Below are 13,605 nucleotides of genomic sequence, written 5' to 3' on the forward strand. Positions count from 1 at the left end.
ATTGTATTTATGTATAATAAATAATAAAATAAAAAGAACTAATTTATTAAATGTTTATTTTTATATTTTACTTGATGTATTTATATATAATATTTTTATTTTTTGCTTTTTGATAATCATTTAAAAAAGTGTGGATGACACTTGTACAGTAACATAATATAGTGTGCGATTTATATTTATCATTTTTTAAAATAAATTTAAGTAGAACATTTTTGCATAAAAAATCTTTTTATTTTATTTTACACACACACACACACGTACACAGAGAAATATATATATAATATATAAATATGTATAAATATATATGTACGTGTATCCACACACACAGAGAAATATATATATAATAATATATATAAATGTAATAATATATATACACACATTATGTGTAAACAAACTTTTATGTTAGATACGATTAATCACGATTAATCGACTTGACAGCACTAATTTATTTACTTACTTACTTGCTTTCTAATGCCAAGTCTCTCTTTGACATGTGCTGCAGTTTCAGACATGATCAAATTCTGATTTTGTGACTCATTATTGTAAAGTGAATCACATCCTGCAAAAGCTGTCAATAGCCAGTCCTGATGCTAAAACTTTTAAACCTGTTTCTGCCTATTTTAGGTTCTGCTTGTAGACAAATATAAGTATCATGGGGTCCTGTCCTAGCACAGACACCCCATTTGACTCCCCAGTAGAGCACTTAAGAGTCGAAAAGCCTTTGATTCATCTTGATAAATCCTGACATGCTCTGCGTCGGCAGACCTGTCTGCTTTTACAACAAAATGCAGATCCTCCACTTGCAATGTCATCCATGATAGATGAACAGGTAAAAATGGTATTATTGGCAGACCAACAATGACAGCGGTATATTTAAAAACATCTCTGGAGAAATATAAAAGTACGCTTGCTCCCAAGGACGTCTCAGAGCGGGGGAAGAGTGAGGAAGGGAGGGTTAGAATTGAGCAGTGAGGAGAGAAATTGTGGACAGCCTCTCTTCCCAAGCCGTTCGTGGAAGACACAGAGGCTGTAAATTTAACCGAAGTGAAGCATATTGGGCAGCGTCGTAGTCAGCCATCATTCCAGAGATTGCATCCTTCTCTCTTCTCATGGCGGCAAAGCACACAGTTCATTGCCATCTGCACGAATCTCTCACATTGCCACTTTGCAAGAGATTGGGTGGGCTCATAAACAACCGGGCGCCATGATATCTCAAGGGTAGATGACGGGAATTGGAATTGTGCCTCCTTGCTAAAATAAATGGGCTAATAACATTGCTATCCCAATGTTTACTCACGCTTTCAGAAGTTAAAGTGATGTGATCCCACAAATGATAACTGCAGCGTGAATTACGAACCAAAAACTTTGGTTTAAATGACTGCAGGAAAGGGCACTATTTTCCAGACTCCCAGAACGTACAAATCCAATTCTAGCAGAACATTTCCCCTTTCTGGTAAGTAATCATAACATTTTGTTTGGTAGCGATGCATTGGTAAGAAATTGTAGCTGGGCATGTAAAAAGACAGCTTTAGAAACCAAGAAGAAGCTGTTGTATTGAATGTCATCTCCCTTATTAATATTCATGACCAACGTGATAATGTTCCCGCCCACTTTTCAGATCATTCCTACACCCTTGGTGGCAGGAAATGCAAATGTATGATTATTCAAATGTTTGCACTTGAGCAAGCCATTTTAAAGGGATAGTTCACAATAAAAGTGAAAATTCTGCCATCATTTACTCACCCTCTTGTCGTTCCAGACCTGTACGATTTCTTTATTCTATGTAACTTAAAAGAAGTTTTTGCTCATATAATGAAAGTCAATGGGGTCCTAAACAATGACTTTCTTTGCATGCTGTAAACCCTAACGCTCAAAATAATTAATTGGTTTGAGTAGGACAAACTTAAATTAAACAAATTAGTTCAGTCAAATTAACTTTTATGAGTATTTTGCACTTTCTTTTTCTTTCAAGTTCACAGAACTGATATATTTTAAGTAAACTGAACTGTTTCATTGTTTTGAGTTTTATGAACTTATTTCTTTTAATTTAGATGAAATTAAGTTTAACTGAAACTGGGCTGGGATTTCTATTTCCCAGCATGCTTTGCCCATGGCACTCAAAAGGGAGAGTAAATGCTAAAATGAAGTGTTATATAATGATTTCTGTGCAAGATTTATGTTAAGTGGGTTAGGGTATTTGGGATTTGGTAGTGATTAATGTTTTGTTATGCTAATTTAGAAGAGTTTCTGTTAATGTGGGTTTTTGGTTACCATCATGGTGACAAGTGGCGCATGCTGCTTGGTTTAAGAGCAAGTATGTTAAATGCTTTATATTGCTGTATGTATAGCAAGTGCTATACCATGCTATTGTTAACATGTTAGCAAATTAGCAAGTTAGCATGTTCTGAATTACACTAATAAAAATGTTTACATTTTTAAAAGAGATTTTAAATCTTAATGAGACTTCCTGGTTAAATAAAAAAAAAAAAAAATACATTGGGGTTACATGTTAATTTTAAGTTAAATGTATGTGTGTACTCAAACATTTTAAGTTAAGAACAATTAAAATGTATGAGTAGTACAAAATAAAAACCTGCCAGTTCTGCTTACTTAAACTTTTAGTTTCTTAACTTAAAATTTTTGAGGCAACTGATTGATTTTTTTTGAGTTTTGCCAACTTATTCGGGTTTACAGTGTGGACAAAATAAAATCAAAATATCTTCTTTTTGTTACACAGAAGAAAGAAAGTCACATTTTCATTTTTCTGTGTCCCTTTAAGTTCCTTGAGATGAGCTTTATTATCCATGCTAGCAAATTCACTTGACTTTAGCGTTAGCCATCTAGTGAAGACTCGTCGATTCCAGCCTTTCCAGCGAAAGCAGATAATTACCGAATCCTAACCACTCCATCATACCTGACCTAACATTTGCAATAAGCGTTTGCTACTTGCCTCATTTTAGCCTTTCAAAGTGGCTCTGCACTTGAGAGATGTTAATCGCATGAGTCTCTCTAGTTGGCCGTTATCAGCGGTCCTGGATGGGGCGTTAACATTGATCTCTCTTCAGGCAGCTTGGAAATTAACATTTACTTCACCCTGGTGTGCACTGCAATTATAAAGCACCAAATACGGCATGTTTATGTCTTCCTGGTGAAGATACTTTAAAGTGGATGTCACTGAGATACAAGGCGGGAAAGCTGACCAATTAGTGTACTATAATGATAAGTTGCGTTGTGTGATGTGACTTCATTTCCTGCTTTTGAGTGAGTGGCGCATGAAGGTGAGTAAGTGCTCAATATAACTAGAAAAGTGCTTTAATACTGCTCATCATACCAGAGCTTCAAACAATGTGAATGGCAAATTTGTTTGGAGGAGGTAATTTGGGCCAGACGTTGCTGCAGGCTTGTGTTCATTTTCAGATTTGAGTCTTATGATAGTCATGCTTGTCCTCTTTCTTTTGATCTGTTCACCCAGCATTGTGATTCAGGGCAGAGGTGAAATGGCTGCTGGGATTGTGTATGGCAGATGCATAGAGGACATTCAGGTAGGTAAATAGGTTGTTGATGTTTGTCCTTCAGAAGCAGTTTGTGTGACATTTTCTTTATCGCTGTTTTTACTGCATCCAGTGCAATGTAAATCAAAAAAATGGCAAGTAGCAGTTATTTTAAAGTGCAGTGCCTTTAAATAGTTTATTTTGGGTGAAGTTGAGTTAGAGGGGAATCTGAGTCTGTTCGGTCTGAATACAAACTTTATTGCTCTTTTCATCTTGTACTTTTAGGTCCGAACCCGATATGTTTGTCAACATGATGAGTATCACTGTGAGTACTAGGCCCTGTTCACACCTGGTATTAAGATGCATTTTGGTCGATCGGATCACAAGTAGACGAGCGAGACACAATTCTCTCTTGCCCACTTTCAACCACGTCTGTCCTGATTTCTTCGAGGGGAGGGTCTATGAGCAGGTAAATGTAACATTTTTTTTTCAGATCTTTCGATCTAATGGACAAAATAAGCTTGTGCAATTTACATATGAACGCGACCGGAGACAACGGAAAAAAGAACAGAGCAGCAGCTTGTGTTTTTGCTCTGACAGCCACAAGACCACGCCGAACGCAGTGAGTGTGTGTTAGAAATCAGGAATGGTGAGAGAACATTGTGCTTGGTACATTTTTCATCTTCAAACCAAACTTGGGTCTTCAGCCGACAAAGTTTAAATCCCATCTGGCTAGCGTGTTTCATTCCATAGCGTGTTTTTTTCATTGTTTAAGGGTGTGTGGGGTGGTTGAGGTGTGTCTTCAGCTGCTTTTTGAAAGATGTGATGGTCTCAGCAGTTCAGGTGGAGGTTGACAGCTCATCAGAGGGTGAAAGTTTTGGAGACTGACTTTTTTGTGAAGGAACGAGAAGGTGTCATTCATTCAGCGACCTTAGCTGGAGGGAGGGAGCGTACACTTGTAGGAGTGAATTGATGTAGTGAAGTGCAGTTCCAGTGGCAGTACTGAAAGCCAATGTCACAGCCTTAAATTTGATTCTGGCCAAAACGAGGCTAGTGGAGTGAGATCAGGAGGGGTGTGATATGGGCTGCGTCTGAATCTTAAAAATGCTGCCTTCAGCGGATGCATTCCAAGGCAGGAAGGCATCAAGGCAAGCCCGAATCCAATTTTAGCTTCACTTCCTGTCTCCTGAGATATCTGATCAATTTCTGAAGGGAGCATAGATGTATTCTTCACTGCCTTTGATATCCCACAATCCTTGACAGAAGAGAAAAAAGAACGATGGCGTCTGAAAGTTGCAGTTGGTGGTCAGTGTAAATGTACAATTTTGACCAACGTTTTCCACTTTTGATGTCATTTTTAGCAAAAAATTACTATTATAGCAACAAGTCTTCGGACGCAGCCATTGGTTTTCTTTGGCTGATTGAAGATCAGGTGTGCTGCCGCATTCTAGATCATCTACAGAAGCTTATTTGCACATGCTGGAAAGCCTGCCAGTAGAGCATTGCAGTAATCCAGTCTTGAAATGACAAGAGCTTGGACAAGTTGCGCCACATACTCTGACAGGAAGGGTCTGATTTTCCTATCTTTTCTTTTTCACTTGATTGGACATTGTACTTGTTTGTTCCTCTTTTCTCTTAACGTCCATGTTTGAGTGAGTATCGAAGTTGGGAAACAGGCTGGATCCGTGTCCCCGCTCAGCAACCTACACCCTTGAGTAATGGAGGCCATCTGCTTCCAAAGAGCTCTGTCAGCAAAACGGAGTCAGCCGAAAAGATTTCAATTATCAATATACCATTTAATACATCGCCCGCAGGCCAAACAGTCTGGCGTGCAGACAGCGCGAGATGGAGGATGTTATTCCTCAGCTACATGGGTGGATTCTGCAACGCGGCAAATCAGGGTTCAGAGCTGACTCGCATCTATCATGCAATGGATAAATGATCATGTCTGAGGAGAAGCAAACAACTCTACGCCTTAGCAGGCTGGTTAGTGTAACACTGTTTACTCACACAACAAAACAAGCCGTTTTTGATCATGACAAGGCAGAACATGGTAGATACAGAGACATGAAATTGAACACTGAAAGCAGAGTTTGATATGTAAAGTAGAACCAGTTAGAGGCTCTATAATGGTGCACCAAACATCTTTTAATGTTTTTGTACCTTTCTAAACAGAGCTCCTCTAAACACCTGCTGAGATGAACAAAAGCTCTACAGAAAAATATAAATACACTGTTTTTCAAGATTACATCTGCATACTTTTTCAAGATTACATTTGCATACGGAGTGCTAGGTGATGTCTAATAATGGTAGATTTACTTTTTCCTTCTCCACTTTTTCCTTTTCTTGGCTTTTATGAGCCAGAGCGAGAAAGCAACTTAATTACAAAAATGACCGAAGACGACAAAATGCCATTTAGAGAGTGTTAGCGTTGTGTGAGACACAATTCTTAGAACTGTTTCACTGTGTACTAAGATAGCAGCAACAAGCCATTTTCTATCAATGTCAAATGTGAAAATGGAAACCACAGCCGATCAGAAAAGTTCTTTCGGCAGTATATGGCTTAATGTACTAGTATACACACACTACCGTACAAAGTTTTCAGTAAGATTTTCTGAGAGACTAATTAATACTTAAAGGGGACCTATTATGCAAAATTAACTTTTACATAGTGTTTGAACATAAATGTGTGTTGGCAGTTTGTGTACACAACCACCCATAATGATAAAAATCCACCCACTCCTTTTTTTTAATCCCCATAAAACCTCAACAGTCTCATAGAGCAAGCCGTTTTCATTTTCTGAGCAATGTGACGCCCACAACTGCTGATGGACTCTGCCGTACTAGCATAGTTTACTCCCGACATCTGAGCCACTGAAGATGCAGTGAGTTAGTTTTGTTTTTGAAGGGAACGCGCCACAGATATAATATACACATGCGATTTCTGTCCCTGCTGTTTATGTTCACAGACATAACCGGCTGTGTTTGTGAACTTTGTTTGTTTTTGATATAACCTTGTGTGTATTTGACAGTTTAAACACAATAAGACATGAAAGGGAAGTTAGTTTCATACTCACGAGACGTGCCATCTGACAGCCAGCTTTCTGTGCGTGTGCTTCAGATGTTTGCGCTCAAACGGTAAATTAAAAGTTTAAACTGATATAGCTTTAAAACGCATGGAAATAATAAACTTCCATGATGAAGAACAACTGCACTGTCCGTGAGTGTGATCGCGATTTAGATGATAATCAAATCCAAGAAGATGTTTTGTTATTTGACAGAGTATCTGATGCAGGAAGGAGCTGTTGAAGGAAGCGCTATTCTGGAAAGGGGGTGGGGAGCAGCAGCTCATTTGCATTTAAAGACACATGCACAAAATTTTTGCATGCACTCAAAAATGAGTATTTACAACATGGTATAATAAATGATCTGTGAGGTATTTTGAGCTGAAACTTTACAGATTCATTCTGGGGACACCTGAGACTTAAATTACATCTTGAAAAAAAAGGGGGCATAATGGGTCCCCTTTAAATTGATCGAAAGTGATGATAAAGACATTTAAAATGTTATACAATTTTTAAAATAAATTAATCTAAATGATTAAATGTTCTTTTAAAATGTATAATACATCAAAGAATCCTAAAAATTATGCATCACCGTTTTCACAAAATATTAAGCATCACAACTGTTTTCAACATTGATAATAATAAGAAAAGTTTCTTGATCAGCAAATCAGCATATTAAAATGATTTCTGAAGATTCATGTGACACTGAAGGCTGGAGTAATGATGATTAAATCACCACAGGAATTACATTTCAATATGTATTCAAATAGAAAACAGTTATTTTGAATTGTATTATTTCACAATATAAATGCAGCCTTGGTGTGCATAAAAAACCATTTAAAAAAATCTTACCGACCGCAAGCTTTTGACAGGTACTATGTGTGTGTGTTTATGTGTTTCTCTTTAATATTTATATTTTAAAAGTGACAATAAACTGGAGATGAATGCAAAATGTATACCAAACTGTGGGTGGTGAACTGTATGGTTCTTTTTCACCCGTAGTATATATGCTGAAATATAGAGATGGAGTCTGAATGGAAATGTGGGTATTGACACTTGGCGCTGTGCCATTCTATAATAGTCAGCTGTGCTGCTGTTTTGAATGGGGTTTTTTTGCATTGGATCTGTCATTATCCATCTATCACATCTCTGGCATTGAGGGGAGGTTTCACCTTCACAGTGAATATACTTAAGGAGTCTATTTAAGTCTGATATTGCACACACCAACTGAGATATAAAGCAAAGATTTACTCTTGCTGCTGTCCTTCAATCAGTTTTTTTCAGTGTTTCATGTGACCAACATAAATGCATATGGAATTAATGGCTCATATGTGTTACAAATATATATATATATATATATATATATATCATAATTTCTACTCTTTGCACAAGATTATGTTTACACCTGAATGCCTCCTTTTCAGTACGAGAATTTCCATTAAAAATGCATTGTTTTCAGCTGAAATTGTCAGTTGAAAGCCGTAATAACGTGACATGAAATTTTAACATCCAACAATAAAAAAACACCCTTTGGAAAGGTTTATTAAAAATTCACAACGTATAGACCTGTACGCTTCACTCTTACCACCAAAGAATCATATTTGCTGCTAGATGCCATGCTGCATGTACATGATAATTCTAAAGTGGCTATGATCAGGTTTTCGCTATTGGGGTCAGTAAGATACTTTTATTAAAGTACTCTAATTCAGCATTAAATTGATCAAAATAGTGGTAAATATATATATATATATATATATATATAGCATTAAACTGATCAAAAGGTGATGGTAAATACATTTAAAAATGTTAAATATATATTTAATATTTTTAAATGTATTTACCATCACCTTTTGATCAGTTTAATGCTGAATAAAATAAAATAAAAATTAATTTCTCTCTCTTTAAAAAAAAAAAAAAAAATCTTACTGACCCCATTAGAAAATGATAACTTTCTGTTCATCAACAATAAGCAGCACAACTGTTTTCAACATTGATAGTAATAAGATTAGTGCTGTCAAGTCGATTAAAAATAATGCATTCTGGGTAATATTTGTTGTTTTAAGAAAAGTAGCCTATAGGTTACTTTCGCGAAAACGACTAATATTATTACCCAGAATGCATTGTTTTACGGTATATTACTGTTTTTACAGTATTTTGCTGTGTAAATTTGTTATTGTTTGTTATTTTTTAGAGTGTATATGTATATATATTTACAAACTTTTATGTTAGATGTGATTAATCACGATTAATCAATTTGATCTAAATAAGATATGTTTTTGAGCACCAGATGAGCATATTAAAATGATTCAAAAAATCACATTTTATTAAAAGTTCACAATATATCAACCTATATCAATCCTCGGCCATTTGTAAATTGAATGTGTCTGGCTGCTCGTGTCCTCTGCTTCCAGTTATTTTTAGCTGTACAAAATAGCTTGTTATGCTGCTTGATAATGCAAACTGTCTTTCGTACCATATTATTTTAATGTATTGTCATAATTATAAGGAGACTGGTTTGTAGCGCAAATATTTTTACTGTTTACTGCACTTTGTTATACTTCTAGTTATTTACCTATACCAGCTAATGGATCAGAAGTCTTGCACATTCACAGAAAATAACTTACTTCCGCATTGCAAAATAAGGTGGACATGGACCTGTGCACTTCATTCTTATCACAGAGAGGAAAAAAACGTTTGCTGGTAGATGCCATACTTCATGTGCTTCATCTTTCCAAAGCAGCTATGATCAGGTTTTCTCCAGTATTTTCTATTCCAACATCTGCTCCAGAGCCTCAAGGTTAGATTTGCCTCTAGGGTGTCCGGGATTGTTCACAGCATATGTTGTTTATGAGCAGCTTCAAAACCAGCTGCCCTTTCCCTGGAACAAAGCCGTAAAGTTTAGGGATTCGGTTTTGATCAGAGATACAGAAATGTCAAAGTCAACAGTGCACAACTGTATTGCAACAGCATCGCTGGGCTTTTATTTAAGACTTGCTCCTTTTGGCCATATTTCCAGATATCTCCCATGCGTTTCTGTACAAAACGAGACACGTTGCATAATGGCCATATTATAAACAGCCTCTTGTTTGCCTGTTCAAGACAAAATGATGGACTGTGCTGGTCTTTACACTACTGTCAGATAACTGTAAACATTGCGTCCTGTGGGACATAAGGGACATGTTTCTAATATACTGTATGCCAATTTGACTTTCTTCTCCTCCCAAGGACAGACTACCACCTGCTGAAAAAAAAAATCCTATTTTATGCGCATGTTTATGGACACCTGGACTCGGGAGACAAGCCTGATTGATGGCTGAGAGCTCTAGGGAAAAAGCTGCCCTACCCACAGACACGCCTCTGGATCCATTTATCACAATCACTCTCCGAGAGAAAGGTGGAGGCACCGGCAAAAAAAGAAAAAAAGAGAGATGGTGCTCTACGGACAAACTGTGACTGGTCGGCAAGCGTGCATCACAGAGGGAGGCTGGGAGATAATTGGACAGTTGGTGGAAGAAAACACTCCATCGGAAAGACAGTTTGGACAGGGAACACGGATGGACAGATGGATGGAGAGGAAAACTAGCAGACGAAGAGCATCAGAAGGGCTGGAAGCCTGCGACGTCACTCCCTGGAGAGATGGAGGAGTCTCCAGTACTTTGGGCCGTAGCGGTGACCTACGGCCTGCCGGATTCTCTCTTCCTTTCTCCTTCTCGTGTTCAGATGTCGTTTATGAAGGTGAGCTGAACGCTTTCCGAAGCGTCGGATCATTTTGATAGTTTTGTCTCTTGGACATCCCGATCGTTTGAAATGCAATTATGCTAATGGAAGTGGAGTTGAGGGTCAGCGCGGCACTACTCCACGAACGCTCTTCACCCTTGGAGTAATGAGGCTTAAAAGCATATCATCCCTGCTCTTTAATAGATGCGAGGTGGACAGTTAGGAAGGCCTGCGTTGGACAAAGAGCTCTTGAAAATGTTTACCATTCAGAGGTCTATCTGGGATGAGAGAGAGAGGTCAAATACACACTCTTTCTCTCTCACTTTTACTGTCTCTTTTTAGAATAAGTGTACCGAAAAAAGCATATGTTTGTTTAAATTGTTGTTCCCGCCTATATTTTAACATAGACAAAATTGCACACTTCTTGTTTAATGGTGACATATTCTACACTTTTTACACTTCATTTTTTTCTTCCTAAAGTCTACGCATAATATTTGGTATGGTTTCGTGCACAAAAAGCTGTAATTTAGAGTTACATGACCATTTCCCACAGATATCAAAATGGTCCCACTTATTCAGGCCGCAGTTGTTATTATAGTTTTGCTATTTATTTCCATTTATTTTGAATTTGCCTTTTTTGAAATCAATATCGCATTTACAGGTCACCTGGCGTACGTAAAATTGGATCGTTCTTTAAAGATGGCGCAGTATGTTTGGACAGAAGATGAGACATGCAAGTTTTTAAATAAAAATACAATGTAAAAACATGTATGTAACAATAGTTGCATTGTGCTTCCATCCACATCCATCCATCATAAATATGTGCTCCACACGGCTCACAGTTAAACCTTTTCTGTAAGTTGAATAGGGAAGGCGTAGGACGTAGCGTAAGCTTTGTGAAATGCAAGAGTTTTACACTTTCTGCGTACATTGAATACAGAAGGTGGCTCGTGTGGAAGCGAGACATTTTACTTCATAACTTGTTAAATATGGATTTTTTTTTTTTACACAAACGCATTGCTTCGCTTCAGAAGGCCTTTATTAATCCTCCGGAGCCGTGTGGAGCACATATTTATGATGGATGGATGTGGATGGAAGCACTTTCTTCAGCTCATACTCATGGGTCCCGTTCACTGCCATTATAAAGCTCGGATGCGTCAGGATATTTATTAATATTTCTGCAATTATGTTCCTCAGAAAGAAGAAAGTCATATACACCTAGGATGGCTTGAGGGTGAGTAAAGCTTGGGCTAATTTTCATTTCAAAGTGAACTAATCCTTTAATACAGTTACGTTCACACACAGTTCGGTATTTACAGGACTGACAACTGCATTCTATAACCGAACTCGCACCTGAACATTTTCAGGACTCATCTGAAGGATTTAGATCCAGTCACTGTTCTCCATCGGAGCTGCTCCCATCAGTTGCGTGTTCTATGTGTGACTCAAATGCCCCGCTCTCCACCAGATATAAACATTGCTGTCGGTTAATGAAGATTTGACGGATGAACCAATGCTATCTCACGACCAATTCGTACATATTTTACGAGGTGGCTAATTCGTACGAATTCGTACGACGTCACTCGTATGAATTCATTGGGTTCTCACAGCTCGATTGTCAAAAGTGATAAGTCTCTCACACCTGTCAGTAAATGCGGTTGTCGATCCCAAAAACTGACTCTGTGAACGTAGCCTTACATTTGCTAAAAGCTTTAGGCCAGAGACATACAAACTAGCACCCCTTGTGGCCACAGCAGAGAATGCACTGCATTATGAATTGCAATCAGGCACATTTAAAATGCAGCGCAGCACAAAAATGTGCTTCCATAACTAGAAGGGTATGTTTCAGGCCTTAACACTTTTATAAGCAAATTACCTCTTTTATCATTGGTTATCCCCATTTGTATGCGATATGAGCAACACCAGCACTATAACGCATGGAATTTATTCCATGTTTATACCAAAGCCAATAAATTAACTGGTCAATGTATGTCTCATTTTCAAATTTAAATTGTAATTTTACATTACATTATGTTTTGCATTTGTTGAGCTCCAATAACATTGCAAATGCTGTTAAAATGCATTACTAATTTCTCTGTTTTTATAACCTGCTTTATCTTGTGGTTTGATTAATTGGTTACAGTAAGTGTGAGCGAACAAATATTTACCCCTCTCATTTCAGTGCTCTGCCTGCCTGTGGCCCAGTTTGGCTGTGCTGAGCATCACAAAATACTGCTGCTCTGTATCGGAGTGTCAGTTCTTTAGAGATTAGCTGTAGCCTTCCTCTACATTACTCACACATCTAAAGTAGAGGAACCGGCCCCCTTAGGGCCCACTGTGCTCACACAGCGATAATTAGCTTCAAGTGTTCTATTCTGGGATAATAGAGCAGCGTGTCACACCAGACAAACCTCCACAGCCAGCCAAAACCGCACCCCCTATCGCTGTTTGAGTCCTAGCGTGTTGAAATATATGGGTACAACACAGCAGGCTGCGTTTGAGCTCTTGGCGTTGAGTTTTTCCTGCTAAGTCAACTGAGTTCGATTCTGAAATGATGTTTAATTGTTCACCCCCGAAGGATGTTAATTAAGGAATTTAATTTGATATGATATCCACAACCCTGAAAGCAGGCCAAAAGTCGAATACTTGTGAATTTTCCTGTGAGAGAGGCAGGATGCGGTCCGATCGAACGGCATTCTAATGAGGCCCGAAAAGGCAGATGGCGACAATTAAAAGACAGCGCTAGCTTTTGTCATTGAATCAACCGCCTGACAAGACTGTGAGTGATGTTAGATCAGGATTTCAAATGTCATGTGATCATCTTTGAAGGTTTACACAGAGTTGCAGTACTGTAGATTTCTCTGTGAGTTGAAGTGGAGGAAGCTTGTGTGCCCTTGGTCAAGCTCTTTTGTTCGGTGTACCGAGAGCATGATGGCATCTGGAGATGCGAGGACTGATAATTTGGGTGGCTAAAGCATAATCAGAATGATGATAATGATCCATCCATCAAACACAGTCTGGCTGTGATGTCAGCTCTTGCCTAGTTGTTAGTTCCAGTAGAGAGCTTCTAAAGGCCATGACACAGCAAGCCGACGGTCGGCCGTCGTTAAGCATCGGACGGCCCAGTTTTTGCGGTGTGTTCTGCACCGTCTGCACTAGTTGGACATTGTTGGGGCTATTTTGGCCGATTTAGCATGTTGAATTGGCGTGCGTCAGCTCCGTTGGTGAGAGAGAGAACTCTGATTGGCTGTTCAGCTTAGTAAGAATAAAAGAGAAAAAGTTTCAATGTTCTGCAAACACACACACACAAACACTGCGTCCTATAATATAGC

At 38.2% G+C, this 13,605-nt stretch overlaps 1 long non-coding RNA gene across 2 annotated transcripts in view; it reads left to right on the forward strand.

The window, feature by feature from the left end:
- LOC127510429 (uncharacterized) overlaps positions 1–13,605 on the forward strand; it is a 113,447-nt gene that overhangs the window by 64,739 nt on the left and 35,103 nt on the right. The window contains exons 5-7 of one of the 2 annotated variants that reach the window (XR_007929625.1): positions 3,473–3,542; positions 3,777–3,960; positions 9,782–12,194. This is a non-coding gene — a long non-coding RNA (uncharacterized LOC127510429). Of the gene's footprint in view, positions 1–3,472; positions 3,543–3,776; positions 3,961–9,781; positions 12,195–13,605 lie in introns of those variants that run through there. The other variant, XR_007929623.1, reaches the window with a different exon arrangement.

The sequence above is a fragment of the Ctenopharyngodon idella genome, chromosome 4, assembly GCF_019924925.1.
Source record: "Ctenopharyngodon idella isolate HZGC_01 chromosome 4, HZGC01, whole genome shotgun sequence".
Taxonomy (NCBI): Eukaryota; Metazoa; Chordata; class Actinopteri; order Cypriniformes; family Xenocyprididae; genus Ctenopharyngodon; species Ctenopharyngodon idella.